The following is a 17,189-nucleotide window of genomic DNA, read 5'->3' as shown; positions in this document are numbered from 1 at the left end:
AAAAATCAAGGGAAGTCTAATCAAGGTTGATAAGTTTGCCATAACTATAAGCATTGTTATAATATCTTGACCTATGCAAAATATCTATTCTTCAAGGTTTCCCATAACTATAAGCATTGTTATAATATGCTATAGTTGAGCAGAGGTTTTTCTTAATAGGCCAGGCCAGGTTTAATAATACATGATACCAACATCGAGTGAACTGTGCCCTAAATTTCAAGTTTTTTAAGTGTTGTTGGCTTCATAATATTCTCATTTAAAAAGATTAGACAAACATACAATTTGCATTCAACGACAATATGCGAGTCATTCATCATAACCTTTCAAACTCAATTGACGAGCTCAATTTTCTAGAATTATCAATTGAACCTAGAAAATAGGTGAAATCAACCTTCGGTGTTTTTGCATTATCGTCACCCTTCTCCATCTTTGCGAAGAAATTTTGTTATCGCATGTGGGTTCTTTATTTGTTTTATAGAAAAGAAATAGTAGTAATAAATTTTGTTATCGCATGTGGGTTCTTTATTTGCTTCACATCTCAAGCTCATGATATCATCATGTGAAGTTTCTCTTAGTTCGATGTGTCCCTCGGCCCGGCCCATTCATAATTCATGTAAATATATAAAACATACAAGTTGTCTTAAATATATTAAACATACAAGTTGTCTTAGTCAACTACTATCCTTACAGGCTGCATGTAATCCAAGAGATACACTTAGTACTGGCAAAACGGTTTGACAGTTCGGTTTCGGTTCGGTTTGAAATTGGTTCAAGTGCCTTACGGGTTGGTTTCGGTTTGGTTTAAATTATTATCAGTTCGGTTTTGGTTTATTCTTGAGCGGTTTTAATTTGGTACGGCTTGTAAATGGTTCGGGTAGTAAACAGTTCGATGTAGACGGTTGCAGTTTGTTAACGGTTCGATGTAAACGATTTTTATCCCGGTTCAAACAGTTTCGGCTTGGAAACAATTTCGGGTTAGAAACGATTCGATTCTTTTTCGGTTCGGTTTTATTTCAGTTCGGTTTAGAACGGGTTTGGTTGTTATACGGTTTAACATTATTCGGATCGGTTCGATTTTGGGTTTAATAAAATACGGTTTGAGTCGATTTTTGGTTTCAAAAAATTGGTTTTTAATTGGTTCGGTTCTCATTTGAGTCAGTTGGTTTCGGGCAGTTGTGCATTGATCGATTTCCATATGACTCAATTCAAATTTTGAGAAAAAGTCTTTTTTAATAAAAAAAAATTTCTTTTTCAAGCTAGAATTTTTCGAGTTTCTTTTTTAGTTGATAAATTGATTAATAATATGCGTTATTATAATTTTTATATTGACTTTAATTTTTTTTTGAAAGATCAAAGGATGCAATCAGCATCTCATTTTAAAAATTTCGAGAATTACAATAATACATCATAAGAATTTATATAGGCCAGCTTTGGTCCAATATAATTTTGAGCAAAATATGAAGCACTTTGATGATGTCATTTAAAGAAAAGACAAAGACTATTTTTGCTTAATCCATAATTACATAAAAAAAAGTCGGGAAAAACAATAATGTACTCCGTAGTAAACATGTGTGCATAATTAGATTTCATTTAAAATTCCTTTTAACGTGATTTTAATCTTCCCTTTATAGTATGCTCTAGCCTAAATACTAGCCTTCCCTATTCTCACAATTCATCCCTTAAGCACTCCCCAGAGTCCTTACTTTACTCGAAGTCCTATACTTAAACCAAGACATGAAAGGTAGAACTGTTTGAGGGTTTGGCCCCAAATCAACTTTACTTTCATTTGAATTAATTTCCATTGTATTAGATATTCCTTTAAGTTACTAACGTGTTTATTGTTTTATAGTTGCAAGCAAACGCAATCAAAGTAAGGAATCATGTTCCTTTTGTTCCTATTATATTTCTAACGATTTTTGTTATGTTTGTCATATAGTAATTGTTAGATTTATGGTTAAATTGGTTCCATGTTATTGTTATTTTATTATATTGATTGATCACCATATTTCATTTTTAAAGGGAATTTGTAATTGAATATAACGCTTAATTAATAAGATATTTGGACGACCAATTTAGGTTCCTTTTTAATCTTGTTATTAATTGAAGTAATCACGATATTTAGAATTATATGTTGCATTAACATTCAACTAATTTGGCCTAATTTATTTTGGAGCAAATTGAATCTTTGTTTGAATGCCTTTGAGATCGCAGGAATACTTTTCACAATAAGAATCGAGTAGAGGCCAATACGGGCAAATGTGACTTCATGACTCACTTCGTACCATCATCCCCGATCCTCTTTTCGTGGTTCTGAACCATATGGAGTTAGTAATCTCATGGATTATGAATGAGGTGTAACCTTCACGAGTCAATCGTAGTTGCCTATCGTTGTCCCTTAATCGTGGTTGCCTTAAATGATCCGTGATCGGTTTACAAGTTCCTTAAAAACTTGTTGGCGGCTCCCTTCTTTATTTGTCCCTAATCGTTGTCCCTAATCGTATATGCAAATCCCACTTCCTATGATTGCCAAGCATATTCACAACATGCTTAAGTAGGCGCGCTTCAAATGACGCCTACAATTTGGCGACTCCACTAGGGAGGATTCTTGGTTATTTATCAATTAGTGTGATCTGTATTAATTGAGATGAGTGGATGAGACTTTAAAGATTCTTGAATCGTTTTCCTGTGATTAATTTGGCATTTTTGCATATGCATTGACGTTTTAACGTCATATTTAGGTTCGCCTCGTAGGAAAAATCGAATAACCTAATCGCGATCGAAAAATCAAAGGCATTGTTATGTTTTTATCATTGTTGCGCAACGACAGAATTGCCGTGGCACGACACAGAGCACCGTGGTACGACACAAAGCGTTGTGGCACGACAATCTGTACGTGGCACACTATTTCTAAAAACAGTCCAGTGGTTCTGCTTTTTTCTCGTAATTAGCTTCCTTAGTTTTTTCTAAAATCATATGTGTTCTACATACATTTTACCTTGGGGGATTTAAGCTCTATCAACCCGAAAACGTTCATGACAATAAGGGTTCATCCTAGTTTTTAAATCCACCAAAACCATGGAGTTGAGTTCGATTTTATCACGAACTTGCGGAGCTGCCCGTTGGCATACACCCTCAAGGGAGGCTGCCTTGCTAACGTGTCCAACTCTCAACCATGGTACCCTTCTTGACACCCAAGTAAAGTTGACCATAGTGGAACATAGAACTTGACCTTAGGTTGGGAACTTCATTGCATCATTGTGACTACGTGCCCTATGTGTGTGTTTGATTGTTTTAATCCTAATTTTAACGATCGCTCTTTGTCTATGATGTTGGTTTACTTTTTTTTTATGACTAACGAATGCCAACGGACCATACTCACTTAGTAATTAGCGCAAACACTAAAATTGACGAAAAATTGGAAAATTACACAAAATAGAACCTGGAACTGATTACCGTGCCACGGTAATCAGTGCCGTGTTACGACAGTCTGTACCGCACCACGGTAGAGTTTTCCATGCCACGACAGTTGTACCGCGACACGGTACCCAAGGGAAGAGCAATCAATCATGTTTTGGTCTTCTGTGCTATCTTGGTCCTCACGTCAGTCGTTTTTATACTGTTTACATGTCTAGCCATGCGATCATACCACGATCTTATAACGTCACTTAATCACTCACGAGTCAAGTATAGTCCACACACTTTATTTTCGACTCCAGTTGTGCACCTTGTCGTTTGTGATCGTATACTAGGTTCATGCATGCGTCCTCTTTTCCGTCATAAATAAAAAATGAGTGAAGTTTTTCTCACCTATTTTCAAAATTCTCTCTTTCCCCCTTTTCTTTCCTATTTTGAGTAGTGAGTCAAACCATTAAGTGGATTTGTCTTATTTCACAGTACTTGGTCAAGGAGCAAGGGTAGATTAGTATGGCTCAGTTCGGTACCACAACAACCTCTTAGACCTAAGAGGCGTCCAAAAAGACCTCCATCGTCTCCACAAATTCCATCTCCAAAACCTCATGTTCACTTTCATTTCACTCCAACGGCTAGCAAGGAAGATATCGAGCAAATCAACAAGTCCATTGTTTTACTCACTTCTATGTTGGAAGGCCTTACTACTAAGGTCACCACCATGGAACAAAACAATGCTACTCTTGCATCAATTGAACAGTTGAAAGATAAGGTGAGAAAATTAATGATGAGTTCACCTACGTGGAAAAACCTTCCACTACTCTGGTTGCGAAAGACAGACTTCCTAAAAAGTTCTCCATTTCTATCATACCAAAGTTCAAGCCTACTGACACCCATTGTTCCATTTAAAGGCTTTCTCTGCAACCATGGCTCTCAAAAGAATAGAGGTGGTACTCTTCCCTACACTGTTTCCTCTCTCTTTAGAGCATGCTTGCCAACAGTGGTTCTATTCTCTAGATGCCAAGTACACTGCAACTTGGGAAGATGTCACTGAGAGTTTCATGAACCGCTATAATTGTAATGTTCGAACTAAGACTTTTAAACGTGAGCTCTCTATCCTTAAGCAAAAAGAAAACAAAGGGTTCACTGCCTATCTGAGTAAATAGAGAGAAACAACTGCATAAATGGTGGAGCCACCAAAAGAAAAGGAGATGGTTCGTCTCTTTATCCTCAATCTAAATCACAAGTACATGCCACATCTCAGATTCCTACCATTGAACACTTTCAAAGCTGTATACGATATTGGCATTAATATTGAGGACGAGCTAATAAAGATAGCTTGTAGTAGTAACAATAATGACACTTGGAAAAACAAGAAGAACGACCTTCTTTCTTCTTCATCTTCTAAGCCCAAAAATACTACCAACAATGTAAGTCAGTACGATCTCAATAAAGTGCTAGCTCTTGATGCTCCCTTTCCTAAGAAAAGGAGAACTTACACTCCTTTGGGAATGACTTATGATGCCGCCTTTGATCGCCTTTACGGTCAAGGCTTGATTACATATACACCTGTTGGACCATTTCTTGAGCCAAAACCTAAAGAAAGGAGTGCCAAATGGAACCCTAATGCTCACTGCAAGTTCCATCAAGGAAGGGGTCACTCTACAAAACAGTGCTGGAATCTGAGAGATGCTATTCAAGATTTGGTTGATGCCAACAAACTTCTTGTCCCACCAGGAGGCAAGAAGTAATGAAGACAAGGCACACGGCGATTCCTTCGTGCAAGATTTCATGATTTCCTTCTTTTTTATTCATTTCCATTCCCCATATTATGTCTAGCATAGGTTTTCCATTTCGAAGTTTTTATGTGTTTGTTCACCTTTTTCCATTAATAAAATGAGCATTTTTCCTTTACATCTCGATCATATTACTTTCTTTTCATTTAAAAAAAAAAAATCTCCGAACCAAACACAAAGTATACCAATGATTCGAGGCACCCTTTGCACCCCCTTTATCTTCTTGTGAATTATTCAAACACATATTCTGTTTTTTCATTAACCACTTTGAGCCTCGTCTAACGTTTAGCCTCATTTATTCAACTCGCATTCACCTAACCTTGGGATAGGAAGATGTGTAATTCATGTAATGTTCAAAAGAAAGTTAATAAATAAGGCGAATTTTTTTTAATGAAACGATGGCTAATGGCAAGTGTTCCGATGTCTTTGATATGAACACGTCTCGAACTGCGTCTCTCATCGAGTGCTCGGTACCATGCCTGAGAAACATGAATGCCAAGTGAATGGTGGACCGCATGATGTTGAGATTGCCCACATTGATTCAAAGGAATGAAAAAGAAAAAAATATATGAAAAAATAAAACTTGCAAAATTCAACTTTCGAAAACACAATTACACATCTTGAGGGACTTATCTCAGGTCTTAAGCCTTTTATCCCTTCTTTTTCAACCTCCAGCTTAACCTCATTCCAACCTTTAAAGACCTCTTTGTGGTGTACACATACTTGTGCAAAGTTTGGCTAGAGCTATGTTCAGCCTGATTCCCAAAGGATACGTAGGCAACCTCACATCGAGGTGCGACCACATTCATATTAATGCATGATCACATCAAAGGATCTCCAATGTTCATCCCTATCCATGTAGAGATAGACTTGGGGGCTTGAACCCACATCATTAGCCTACCTAGCCTAAAGAGTCACCATCTTGACTCTTCTCACATCTTTTCCACAACCATAGCCTTTGCAGCTTAACTTAAGTATTTACTTTCACACACTTCATTTACACATACATGGCCATATCATCCTTCCCTTAGGAACCCTATATCATGAAATCTTGTTTCATCAACGCGCATGCTTCATCAACAATCATCATTGTACACTTTCTTAGCTTCCTAACCTAAGCAACATTCACCAAGATTCATTATTGCATACATTACATACTTTCTTAGCTTCCTGACCTAAGCAACATACATTGACAGTTATACTATGCTTAGCCTCCTAGCCTAAGTACATCCATTGATTGATCGTGTCACATGATATAATTGTCCTTAGTCTCTTGGCCTAAGAACATTCATCATGCATACACTATCTTCAAGAAGTGTGATTTAATCTGACAATTAGAATATCCATGCGATTCACCTCGCTTCGCTATATCATATTCGACGAGGAAGCTAAAAACTTCTTCCCATTTTTCATAATTTTCTTTTGGGGAGGTTAAAAAACTTTTCTAAATTTTTTTCTTTTGGGGAAGTTCAAAAACTTTTTCAAAATTTTTTATTGGAGAAAATTCGAAAACTTCATTTTTTATGTCTTTCTTTTTCGGGAGAAAGTCAGTACTCTCCACTCAAGACAAAAAATGACAGAAATTTTTTGCATTTGTCTGTGTCTTTGAGCACACACTTAATTTATTCACATAGACACACAATTGTGTCAGGTCTACCTCTATCGAGTTAGTTGGTCGAGTCTTGAGTCAGTCACCGTCTATATGAGTCCTTTGACAAATTCCATTTTGCAAGTCTAAGGTACAGCCTATGTTCGGGGACAATTGAACAACTATCACATCAGCCTCTGTTCGGTGACAATCGAACAATCATATCTTCAACCTTTATTCGGGGACAATCGAGAAAACAACCACTGTTCGAGGACACTCGAGCAAACAGCCTCTGTTCGGGGACAATCGAGCAATCATATTATTAGCCTCTGTTCGGGGACAAACAAGCAATCATATTATCAGCCTCTATTTGGGGACAATCGAGCAAACAACCTCTATTCGAGGACAATCGAACAATGTCGTACCCTCTTCTCCACCAATACCTATACAGTCAGATGCACATGGCTTGAGGGTATCGAGCAACACCTATGCAGTCTGATACAAATGACTTGAAGGTACACCATCGACATTTCATCATCATCACCAATGCCTATACAATCAGATTCACATGACTTGAAGGCGCTATTATCATCATCCACAACTTCTGTTCAGAGACAATTGAACATCTCTTCTCTTCGGAGGCAATCGAAGGCACATTTATCAACACTCAGTGATCATCCCGAGGCGCGGACGGTTACTCACATTACAAGCTTCTCAAGGCGTAGAGGCTTGTAATCTTTCATCATCATGCATGTTTTCCCGAGGCGCGGAAAATGGTCTATTGTTGCATACTTCTCGAGGCGCAGAGGTCTGCAATTGTGTCCCGAGGTGCGGACACCTTTTTAATGTTATTCTTGAGGCGCGGAATTTCACTTGTGAGCTACTCAAGGTGTAGGAGTTCACGATAGGATTCCCGAGGCGCAAATACTATCTCTCATCAATCTTCCCGAGGTGCGGAAGATCAACATTCAGTAGATTGCTCGAGGCATAAGAATCTACGACATGTTTACCGAGGCGCGGAAGCTTGTCACCCTTTATTCAGTGAATCGCTCGAGGCGCAGTGATTTACGATAGGATTCCTGAGGCACGGAAGACTCTCATTCAACATCCGGTAGATTTCTCGAGGCGCAAAAAGCGACCACACGTATTTGGTGCCGATGCATTGATGTTAGATACGCATTCTATCCCCTTACTCTCTCATCTATGGAACTAACGCTTTTCTGCAGGCATCAATGTATACAGAGTAATTTAGGATCGCAAAACTTCTTAAATCATTCTTCGTCCCTATCGACTACTTTGACTATCGTTTTCGAAAATTACGTTTCTACAAACTTAGTCAAAGTTGGGGCTTCTGTAGACATCTAAAGATGTCTCCCCAAAATCAAATCTGATGATGAACAACCTTTCACCGCCATTATTGGTCGGGTCGAGTATTTAATCTTGGAAGTGCTTAAAACCCATAATTAATCTAACACGGTTTACAAATCAGTTTACATAACAGTCCAAGTATTTAATCAAGCCTTGGCCGGCCAATCCCTCATTTTAGCCCAAACCATTTTAATCCATTTCATTTATTTATTAATTGATCCCGATTAATAAATATTATAAAACCCTAAACCTAAAATGAGCCCGGAATAGCTGAAACGACGCCCAATTGTCCGTGCTTTTAAAGAAAATAAGACAAAAATGAATTTAAAAGAATTTTCTAGAAAACAATTTCCGCGCCACGGCAGTTTCTGCCGTGCCACGACAATTTCTTTGACCCGGTTTCATCTTTTTACGTGTTTTGACCTTCAAAAATGATAAAATTGACTACCGAGCTACAATACAACTACCATGCCATGGCAGCGAGGTTGATTTCACAGTGTTGAGGCACCAACAGACATTCTCATTTCTCTCTCACACATTCTAAGCCATAACCTATTCTACTAATTGCACCAAATAATTCTCTCTTTCTCTCTTATGCTCTAGCCTAAATACTAACCTTCCCTATTCTCACAATTCATCCCTTAAGCACTCCTCGGAGTTCGTACTTTACCCGAAGTTCTATACTTAAACCAAGGCGTGAAAGGTAGAATTGTTTGAGGGTTTGGCCCCAAATCAAATTTACTTTCATTTAAATTAATTTCCATTTTATTATTGATATTCCTTGAAGTTACTAACGTGTTTATTGCTTTATAGTTGCAAGCAAACACAATCAAAGTAAAGAATCATGTTCCTTTTGTTCTTGTTATATTTCTAACGATTTTTTGTTATGTTTGTCATATATTAATTGTTAGATTTATGGTTAAATTGCTTCCAATGTCATTGTTATTCTATTATATTTATTGATCACCATATTGCATGTTTAAAGGGAATTTGTAATTGAATATAGCGCTTAATAAGATAATTTGGATGACCGGTTTAGGTTCCTTTTTAATCTTGTTGTTAATTGAAGTGATCACGATATTTAGAATTATATGTTGCATTAACATTCATCCAATTTAGCCTAATTTAGTTTGGAATAAATTGAATCTTTTTTTGCATGCCTTTGATATCGTAGGAGTACTTTTCACAATAAGAATCGAGTATAGGCCAATACGGGCGAATGTGACTCCATGACTCACTTCGTATCATCATCCCCGATCCTGCTTTCGTGGTTCCAAACCATATGGAGTTAGTAATCTCATGGATTATGAATGGGGTGTATTCTTCACCGGTCAATCGTTGTTGCCTATCGTTGTCCCTTAATCGTGGTCGCCTTAAATGATCCGTGGACGGTTTACAAGTTTGTTAAAAACTTGTTAGCGACTCCCTACTTTATTTGTCCCTAATCGTATATGTCAAATCCCACCTCCTATGATTGCCAAGCATATTCACAACATGCTTAAGTAGGGGCACTTCGAATGACGCCTATAGTGATATTCATTGCTTACTTTTATCCCATTTACAAATAACCTTAATCTCCTACTCAAGATTAATGAAGATGGCTAATGTTGTATCGTTCATTAAAATACCGAAGAAAAAAATTAACGGGATTCTAAAATATTAATATACAAAGTTTTTATTTAATTTAAAAAACTCATTATACAAATAAATTTTAAATTTTTAAGGGTCACTAGGTTTTTTTTTTTTTATTTGTTTATTAGTACTTTTAATTTTGTTAGCAAATTTATTTTCCATTCGTCTATTTTCTTTTTTTTTGGGTGGTCATCTATTAAATGGACCAGTTAAACACATTGTTAACATTCATGTGTTATGGTATTAGTTAGTTTGAATACAAAATAAAACTCAATAGTCAACGAAATACAACAACTTGCCAATCATAACATAGTAAGGGGGTAAAATCCTCTAACATGCTCCCTGATATTTGCAGTCCAAAAAAATAATGCTAATACATAAAGGCTTGAAGCTGTAGTTCAACAAAAGTCCTACAAAAGTTCCTTGAATCATCTTCAGGAAGGCAGGAATGCTATATCTCCTTTTAAATAACCTTAGCAACATGTTTCCGATTGACCTGTCATTATTCATCGTAAATGCCCATCCAAATGGAAATACTCAATTAGTCAAGCTATAATACATAATATTGCCAACACATCAGTGACACAATCAGAATCTCACAAAGTTACCATAGTAGAATTTGGTAGAGAAACCATATTAGAACCTCTTCCAAAATTTACTACATGAAGGATAAAAAAACAAAATGGAAAACATGAAATTATAACCATTACCAACGAAGCAGCAAATTGACAATGTACTAATGACAGGTGGTACTGGACAGTGTTCTTCTTCCGACTCTGCGTGCTGTATCTTTGGAAGAAGGTAAGGGTTTTGAACTGAGGAGGTAGTTCTATCTTCAGCGGGTGATGATAGTGTACTAATGACAAGAAGCCTTTCTTCAAGCTTCTTGTCCCTACACTCATTAATAGCCACAATCAGTTTCCTTAGTGCTTCAATCACCATTTGGACTTTTTGATCGTTCACCATCGCAGCGGTTTCACATAAAGGCTCGAATTTACCCATCATCTTGTTAAATCTCTTCACATGGTCCGTGTCATCGGGATCATGGTAGGCAACCTTGACCCCTGTGTGCTTCCGAGGTATGTCTTTCCGCCAACGTGGTAAAATGTACTTGTCAGGGAGATCTTCCACCAAGTTTTAATCGAGGATCTTAATGGAGTGTTTGTAAAGGATGCCACGTGTCTCGAACTTTCTAAAATCACATTCCACCTTGTTTTTGATAAAAAAGAACGTAAGATTGTAGATTCTTTGGCGATCTATAATGACCTCCTCACTAGTACTCGGAAGTACTATCCAAACACGGTCCTCCACCATGTATTAAATAAGGTTTTCAGACAAAACCCTCTGTTCTTGAACGCTGTAGTACATCATCCTCGAACACTCCTTTTGTACCTCTTAAAACTTGCTATCCTTGTATAGCTTTTGGAATATTTTTTCAACTTTGAACCCGCTAACCAGCCTCCTTAGGTACATCACGCTACACCTCATCTCAAACGCGTTTGTCCAACGCCATGCAATACTTTTGAGGGAACTCACATAGTTCGGTTGTGCGGTTAACAAAGCCATCAAAAAACCAATTGATGTTCTCTACCCTTTGCGTGGTCTTCATGCCAGCCTAGAAAATCTCCTTCATGTATGCTGACACCCACATATGACTCTCTTTGTGGAGGCTTTGCAGCCATTCATTGTCCTCCAACTTATACTCAGATATAAGTGCTGACCAACGGGCATGGAACTCTTCGGTGGAAAAACTCTCTTAGACCACCACTTTCAGAGGGTTCTTGAATTCGTGGTAACTAGAGAAACATTGAGCAACAAATAAAATTAGTGAGAAATAAAATTTTATACTGAAGTCCATAAACCAAAAACACATGCCAAAGAAATCACTTTGCATCATGTGCAGGAATATATGGCAGTATCCTCCATTTTATATATTTCCTACAAATCCCTATGGAAAATAAACAATTTTAGGATGCCACTCAATTGCAAGGTATAGAAGTCTCAAAGTTAACCCTACATATTGTAGTCTGTAGCCACCACAATCAGAAATGCAAGGGTCGGAATTCCAAAAACCACACCCATTTAAACTGAATAAGTTAATTACAGTGATCATATAAAAAGAAATAGCTCCTTTTCAACACCAAAGTAGACTCATTTTGGTCAGATAAAAAGTGAGAAACCAATTAACATCTTTCTTCTAGAGAAGTTCAATCATTGTAAGTTCTAAATCTGGTCTAATATGTGACAAAACAGCATAAGGTCCTACTAAACCAAAAAAACTCAAGATTGGAAATTTTCCAAAATTAGGAGAACAAATCAAGGAGTACAAGTTCAACTCATGACTGATATATTTACATGCATAGAAAATCATATCATAATCAGAATATCATATCATAATCAGAATATATCATGACTGATATATATTTACATGTACAGAATATCATATCATAATCAACCAAATTTGACAGTGTATAAATTGCACAAAAATATTTCAAATGGTAGTGAGAAAGGGCAACCAATTGAAACATTCACAGAAGAACAGAGACACACACTAATCCACAAGCAACAAAAACAAAGCTGTATTGGGTTAAAAAACGCTAACCGTGCAAACTTGCCAAGTTTATCAGGGATCTTGCTCATGATATGCCATATGCACCAACAATGCATCGTGTTTGGCATGACTTCAGCTAGGGGTCTCCGCATGGCTGCCGCTTAGTCGGTCAAAATGGCATAAGGAGCTCGATTGTTCATGCATGCTAGTCACTGTCGAAATATCCACGAAAATGTATCGCAATCTTCATGTGAAACAAGAGCACAACCCAACAACAATGATTGGCCATGGTGGTTTACACAAACAAAGTTAGCAAATAGGAGCTCGTACTCATTTGTTAGGTATGTTACGTCGAAATAAACCACATCACCAAAGTCCTCATATGCTACCCTACTTCTTACATCCACCCACAACACATCCTTAAGCCTCCCCTCTTCATCCAAATGTTGAGCATGGAAAAATTTTGGTTATCAGATTGCATTTTTTCAAAATTCTCCATCATTGCCACCAAGTCACCACCCACCATCTTCAATCGCCTAGCCTTGTACACCTCATGCTGTAAATCTTTGACGGTGAATGGCATGTTCTCCATTCCGTTTCGATCGGTCGCCATGCACCCGCGTATTTGAGATATGGGTACACCCTGCTCATAGTAATCCAACTTCTTCTTTACTTTGGTGGTCATGTGCTAATGCGGTACTCCTTGACAAGCTTGGCTTATGTTGGACATGTCAAGTGATTATGCTCTAATTGGACGGTCTTCAACACCCAACAACCATCTTCATTTACACTAGCATAAATTCGAGCCTCACATTCACACTTTTTGGAAGTCTTCTTCCCACGGCTTAACTTATCCTTACATACAACACCTTGAATTATTCCTCCTGGACCTCCAACACCCATTTCCTTTGCCCTCTTCTTCACTTCCCTCCTAGCCCTCATGTCGGGTCTTCCCCAACACTCACACTTCCAAGTGGTTGCAATTCTCTTACTCTTGTCCTTCTTAGAATTTACAGCATGCACCCTTGTCACTCCAAACCCCTTCTGCTCAGCATACTCCTTATAGAACGCTTCCACTTTTTGCCAAGATCGAAATACCATCCCAACCTTAGGCTCCTTAACAGTGAGTACAATCAGTTGGTTGCTACCAACCACATTCTGTGTCATATGATTTGCATTCATTTCAACTGCATCCTGAACATCACCCTGAGCATTGTTAACAAAACTATCTTCATCTACTATGTCTTCTATGCCATTATCCTCCTCCATATCGATATCACTCCTAAAATTAACTCCCCTGCCTAATCAACAACACCAACCTCACTGCCCCTTATAACAGTTTCAATTTTCGTGTCCAAAATATCAGTCTCCATCAGACCTCTAATTCCTTTAAAAACAATTCCAATCTCACATACAAAGCAACAACATAATTATCATACAAAATAATCATCCCATAATCACATACAATTTAACAAATACTAATTAACAAAGTCAAACCTCATCAAATTAATTCTCATGTGTAATAAATCAACCCAACTTTCAGAAACTACTATTAGCAAAAAAAGATATTCCCCCTTGAATAGCCTCTTTAAAAGGGCATGGATATAATACTAGGATTTTGAATTATTTCACAGGAATTTGAATTCAAAGCTAAGGGAATTTTCAGGGACAAAAGGCAAAGAGCAACAAGTCTCAGACAAAAAAGGGGAGTTATAAGTAGAAACTACACATTGTCTTTTCTTTGTCATAACAAGATGAAGTGCCACAACTGAGCTTATATGTAACAACACAAGATATCCATAAAAACACTTCTTTACCAAAGGGGCCAAATCTGCATCCTATACCAAGAAATACTCTAAATTATCTCAGTTATACAAGACTAGACCTAATATCTGTCTCTGATCAGAATAACATACTAATTTTCAGTCCATTAACTATTAAATTTTGCACAAATTAAGCATCTAATCTTTATTAACTATACAATGTCCTTTGCGTTTAAACCATGTTTAGCCTTCAATTCTTAATTTGCATTTAGTACAAATAACCATAACATGACAGAGTATGGTATCAAGTCAGCACAGATCAATCAACACATTTTCACAGCACAAGACTCCTAACCTAGTTTCACAATTTGTTATTTGCGATTTTTAATTAAGGAATGAGCAACCTTAGAAACATATTTTCACAATAAATTATTTCAATTACTGTCAAAATTTTAATTTCAATTTAATAAACATCTACCACCAGCCACAGTACAACATTGAATATTACACTTAAATTGCTAATTGAAGATTTCTATCCAAACTCCAAAGACAACATTATTTCTCACGGAAGAGATTACGACCTTACAGGATGGGCTCAAAACGAGTCACGAGTAAAGCATAATATGAAGCTCCGTTCATCAAAATCACATGAAGAGAAGGTTCTCAAAATGTAGCACGGAAGTAGAAACAATAAATTGAGCTACTGAGTACTGATAACATACAATCAACATTAGATATAATTCATAAGAGGACACTAAAACCTTTAGTCACATCAGGAATTCAGTATTCTTCTTGAGCACAACCACAACAAACCCTAGAACAGAAATACGTTGGGAAGCATTCTCAGATGTAGAAAAGAATACACAATTTCACTAACTTGTACTTCAATTCAATGGATAGAGAGGATAGAAAACCGAATATTTCATCTAGAAGCATACTATGATATGGAATTAGCTATGAGTTCGAGAAAAATAGCTATTCGCCATTGATGGAGAGGATAGAGAGAACAGAACCACTAAAATTTTTATTGCTTCCCAAATATAAAAATCGTTTCTTTAGATAAATGTGAGGAGAGTGTGCCTATCGTACGGGGTCCTTTTCCTCTATGCCCTTGGCACTTTAAAAGCCTAGGACTTTCATTTTTTTAGGGTGTGTTAGGATTTGAAGTCCTGACTGTTTGGGGACCTTGAATTAGAGTTGATTCTATCAATACGTTTTTTTTGTAAGAAACTAATAAGGAGTCGCCAATGAGTTTTAGGAAAACTCATAAACATCGTTCATGCCTTTCTCCCAAGTAGGGTTCAAGGGATGTTTAGCATGAATCATAAGTTTACCCATGCCCAAATTGGTCTACTTGTACCAGAAATGAGTTCGGGAGCGAGGGTACCAAAATAACGTTCCTTTTAGGGAGGAATTGCTATTCTAGCCCAAGTGCAGCCTCTACTAGCTCTTCCTTTTTCACAATTTCATTACCAAACAATATATGAAACGTGATACCTGAAACTAAGTTAGTTGATTTTATTTACACGCGTCAATCACATAAAGATTACATTGCAATGAATGTCGTCATTCTTTGTTATTCAAATTCATGAAAAGAACAAAATAAACAAGATTCGCCTTGACTTAAGTGATAAAACAATAATTAATTATTCTAATTCTAGTCTTTAATTAACGCAAGATACTACGTGAAATTAATTAATTAAAGTTTGTTTTAGGTGATCAAGAAACACTAATTAGTTGATTAAAAGTTATTTAAGCAAGAAAAGAAAAGTGATTTATCTAAGTACTCGGGAATTTACCACTTTTCCTTGCTAGATCTTCGTTTAGAACACTTATGGACACCTTCTTGTTCGGGAACCTCCATCGTAATAACAAACAATTAAAGGGGTGGGTGTTTTAGACAAGGAGATAGTGCACGCCTCTTTCTTTTGCGCGCGCCACCTGCTGTTGTAATGTTGGCAATCTAAGTTTCGTGGTTTTTTTTTTTTTTTTATTTTTTTTATTTTTATTTTTTTTAAAGATTTGGCTCATGGAGCGCTTACGAATTGTTGATCAGCCACAAAATTTTGAGGCCAATGGAGTGAGATCGTTTCCTGGTCGTCGTATTCTTTACAAGCATAAGAATGAAAAATAATGGACGACTTTTTTCTGTCATGGGGTTCCTAACATACGCTTTGTGATTCCTTGGTGGAACATAAGTAATATGGTTGGGAATATTTCTAATTGTCCCTATATTCGCCTTTTAGGCCTTTCTAGTACTACTTACATATTTCCTTGCCGGGTTATGATGAGACAATATGGGATGAAACAACTTATCCTTCCACAAGATTGTGATGCTCCCAAGGATGTGAATTTTAAGGCCGAAAGAATTCCTCGTTGGATTGAGTATTGGTCTAGCCTTCCTAAGTGGGTAGTGCAAAATCCCACGGCAAGCATAGTTTTATCTTCCTTATACAAGGCTTGGATGAATGCGGCTGACAAGGGAGAATTGAATAAATCTCGTCAACAAAATCAAACCGCTTTGGCTCGCAATCCACCTAAGCCTTTTGTGCAATCGGCCACCACTACTCCTACTAATGGCCAAAACAAAGGAGTAAGGAAAAAAAATAGGTTTTTCCATATCTCCTAAGGCTCGTCCGAGAGAACCTAAGAGGAAGGTTGCTCCTAAACCTGTGCAACAAGGAATAAAAATTAAAGAGCCATCCTTAAATCCTCGAAAAAAGGCTCCTTCAAACTCCAATGAGAAGGGGAAAAAGGTATAAAGGGCTCCTATTCCCAGATTGAAGAATAATGTGTGGGTCAAGAAGAAGGGAGAAGGCGAAAGTTCTAAGGTTGCTGAAAATACTACAATGGATACTACTCCTTCTTCGACTATCACGATCGAGGATATAGTAAAACCTTAGGGTGTTACACAATATTAGTACTACTTTTTTACTTTTTTTATTTTTTTTTATTTTTTTTTATTTTGAATAAAGTGTAATCACTACTAGAAGTTTTTTTTTACTACTATCTAAGTTCTATGATGTACTTTTGAATGCTTTTGGAATTAAGAGAGCTCTTTTATTTAATTTGTTATTTTATTT

The sequence above is a fragment of the Chenopodium quinoa genome, unplaced genomic scaffold (genome assembly GCF_001683475.1).
Source record: "Chenopodium quinoa cultivar QQ74 unplaced genomic scaffold, ASM168347v1, whole genome shotgun sequence".
NCBI lineage: Eukaryota > Viridiplantae > Streptophyta > Magnoliopsida > Caryophyllales > Amaranthaceae > Chenopodium > Chenopodium quinoa.
Note: the sequence above shows the minus strand (reverse complement) of the source record.